Here is a 3,768-nt window from a genome sequence, read left to right as displayed (position 1 = left end):
TATCTCATATTTGTTTGATAAAGAAATAATATGGCAGAGAGAGGAAAAATGGCAAAGGAAAAACAGGGACAACTGTTTGATTAAGAGAGATAGGATGGGACCCAATAAATAAAAGAGGAGATACCTTGGAAAGAAGCAAACACAAAGAATTTATTATAGACTTGTTTATAGTGGTAAAAAAAACTGAAAATTAATAACAAGTTTATCAGTACATACTGGGTAATTTAAGGGGTCTAAGTACAATAGAACAAAACACAATCATTAAAATTGTTAGTGAAGATCCTATATTTACGTACGTGGTAATACATGCACAATAAAAAGCAAAATGAAATGAAACAAAACAAAAGCCAGCACAGTCAGATCCTGACTTAAAACGAATTAAAAGTGCTTTATCTACATAAGATTTGAAGATAGTTTCTGCTTTCTTCTTTAGGATGTTCTGCTTGCTTTCAAGCAATGTATTTAACCTTTACAAGCCTGTTCCTTCACCTGTAAAATAATGATTTGAAAAATCTGCCTCAGAAGACTGTCATGTGGATCAAGGAAGACAATGTAGGTAAAGTGCCTAGCACAGTGTCTGGCACTTAACGGGTACTGAATACCAGGCTGTTACCTGGGTGCGCTACCCTCATATACTAACACATTTCGAGAAGATGACTGTGGGGGACCCTGCTCTTACCAGTAGCAATGGTGCTGCCTTTGATTTTTCCTATTTCTGATGATGCTGGTCTCCTCTTGTCTGATGCAGAGAATTTGTGAGAATAGGAAAGAAATTTGTCTTCTCCATCGCCCACAAATATTCCAAAATTTGGCTAATCTGCCCCCTAGTGGCAGACATTAAAATTTCTGCCACTTTTTTTTCCAACTGGAGTTGCAAGAAAATGCCCAGGAAGGATTCAATCTGAGGTATTTGCCGCATCTCCTCCTACTGGTCTTGTCACTACCATGTAAAGGCAGGACAGTGCCTACACTGACCCATGGCTTGCCTCCTTATGTTAAGGCTTTGAATGTCTATCTTAAAATGCAAACATGAGCCTAGGAGAAGTCTAACTGAATCCTTTAGCCTGAATTAGCTAGCCTGAGGGATGAGACACAGAATAGATGAGGGTCAGGAGAGGCTAGCCATAAAGGTGAGTCATCAAGGAGGCCTGTGGCTATCTCAGGGGGTGAGAAGCAGAAGGCACAGGTGCCAAACATCCTTCCTCTGCTCCCACAAAAAATCATAATTGTGTATCTAGGAGTCATACCTTAGGACAGAGATGGATGTCATAAAACTGGAACATAGCTTTTTTTTGAGACAGGGTCTCAAAAAGTTGAAGTGCAGTGGTGTGATCACGGCTCACTGTAGCCTCACATCCTGGGTTCCAGTGATCCTCCGATCTCAGCCTCTGGAGTAATTGGGACCACAGGCACATGCCACCACACCCAGTAAATTTTTTTTTTTTTTTTTTTTTAGAGATAAGGTTTCACTACGTTGTCCAGGCTGGTCTCAAACTGCTGAGCTCAAGTGATCTCCCTGCCTTGGCCTCCCAATGTGCTGGGATTATATGTGAGCCACTGTGCCTGGCCTGGAACATATTGTCCTTAAAGGAAAGGAATGCAAAACTTCCTTGCCCAAAAGGTGACCCTTTTTAACGTGTTGGTATGCATTTGTGCCGGCAAAAGGGCCCTAAGATTTTTTAGTCAAAAGACCAGGGATTGAGTTCTCCTCTTGTGGTTGACAAGATGAATAATAACAAGCAAGCCATTAAGCCTTTCTGAGCATGAGTCTTCATCTGTAGAATGGGCATGATGGTGACAATTCTGCTGTCAGTGAAATGTTTATGGTTTTGTTTGTTATTTAGATCTTCCTGAGAATGGCATGCTGTGACAGGCGTTGAAGGTGAAAGAGGGACATTTACTGAAAAGGTACACTCCTCCTTTGACCTGGGCCTGGTGGCTTGCTGACATGAGAGTAGACTGTGAAGTCCTTAACTCTTTAACAAAGCTGAGGAGAGAATGTGCAGGATGCAGAGATCCCTATCAGAGAGCCTGGGGGAAATCTCAAAAGTGAAATCCCAACAGCGAAGTCTTAGGAGCAAAGATGGGAGGAGAGAGAAAAAGAAAGTAGGGGGAGGAGGCAAGGGCAGAATAGAAGCTTGAAACTTAAAAGTATTACTGGAGATGAGATTTCAACTCACAGAAGTAGGATAAGGGCTTTATCTAACGGAGAAATGTCAACATGAACCCAAATGTGGAACCCACGGAGATGGTCTGAGAGAGATGGAACATGCTGGAGGGGCCTCTGGTAGCTCCAGACAAGGTGGTTTTGTAATGGGTGGTGCATGACTAAAATGGTGATAAGACCATATGGAACTGATCTGACTTCAAAATTGGGTCATCAGGTGCCATTCAATAGGCAAGTCAAATAAAAGACGGTACACCAGGCACACCCTTACAGCCAAAGTTTAATCACAGCAGACAAACTAGCCAACGAATTAAAGCCCAGAAGTTTTTTGTTTTGTTTGTTTATTTGCTAGATCATACTGTAATAACCAGAACACAGATCTGAAAATGTCTATTACTTGTGAGTATATACCTTCTTTCATTTGTTCATTAGATATTTATTGAGGGCTACCTATTGTTCTAGCCCCATAGAGATGTGGTTTCCTTCAAGGTAGAAGGTGTGATTAAAGTTTAGCAGAGAAAGTTTAGGATACAGACACATCAGAGCTGGCTAGAAGAGAAACACATATAGCATAGAGCGTTGTTCACACAAGAACTCAGCAAATATTTATTGAGTGATGTTTTGGCTCTGCATCCCCACCCAAATCTCACCTCGAATTGTAATCCCCCATGTCAAGGGAGGGTCCTGTAATCCCCATGTGCCGAAGGAGGGACGTAACTGGATCATGGGGGCGGTTTTCCCCATGCTGTGCTCATGATAGTGAGTGAGTTATCACCAGATCTGAAGGTTTTATAAGTGTTTGGAAGTTCCTCCTTCGTGCTTCTCTCTCTCTTCTGCCGCCAGGTAAGACTTCCCTCCTTCGCCTTCCACCATAAGTTTCCTGAGGCGTCCCCAACCATGCAGAACTGTGAATCAATTAAATCTCTTTTCTTTATAAATTACCCGGTCTTGGGTATTTCTTTAGAGCAGTGCGAAAAAAGGAATAATACACTGAGTGATTGGGGTCGAGTCAAATACAGTGGGATGCGCAGAAAGGAATGGGAAAAGTATGGGCTTTACTGTTAGAAATGTCTGGGTAAAAACCCCAGCTTTGTCCCTTGAGCCATGTCATACGAGGCAACTTACGGGCTCAATAAAATGGTAGACATTAGAATTTATAAGACTACATTAGCCTCGAAAGATGGGTAGATTTTAGATTTGCGGGAATAAAGGGAAGGGCATTTTTATCTCACTACTTATCACTGCATATTTAGCTTGATGCTCTCAGAAATCATCCTTTTCATCTAGAAGCTCACATTATAAGCCAGCAGCACAGCAGGCATGCTAGGAAGATTCAGGCAATGCTTGGAGTCACACAGCAATAATTCCACACTAATAAGAAGCAAAGATTCCCACCTAGTTTGCCCATGCAAAATATTATGATTTTATACAGCAAAGTCCTGAGTTGGGAGTTACATGACCAAATGGAGATGTTTCAAGTACTTCACAATCCTTGCACTAGCTTCAAGAAGAAATGTTAGGAGTTAACTGTGTTCCCCAGGAAACCATATGTTGAAATCTCAGGCCCCAACACCTCTGCATGTGACTTTTTTTTTTTTTTT

The sequence above is a fragment of the Cebus imitator genome, unplaced genomic scaffold, assembly GCF_001604975.1.
Source record: "Cebus imitator isolate Cc_AM_T3 unplaced genomic scaffold, Cebus_imitator-1.0 Scaffold241, whole genome shotgun sequence".
Classification (NCBI taxonomy): Eukaryota; Metazoa; Chordata; class Mammalia; order Primates; family Cebidae; genus Cebus; species Cebus imitator.
The sequence above is the reverse complement of the archived record's forward strand: the minus strand, read 5'-3'. Positions refer to the sequence as shown.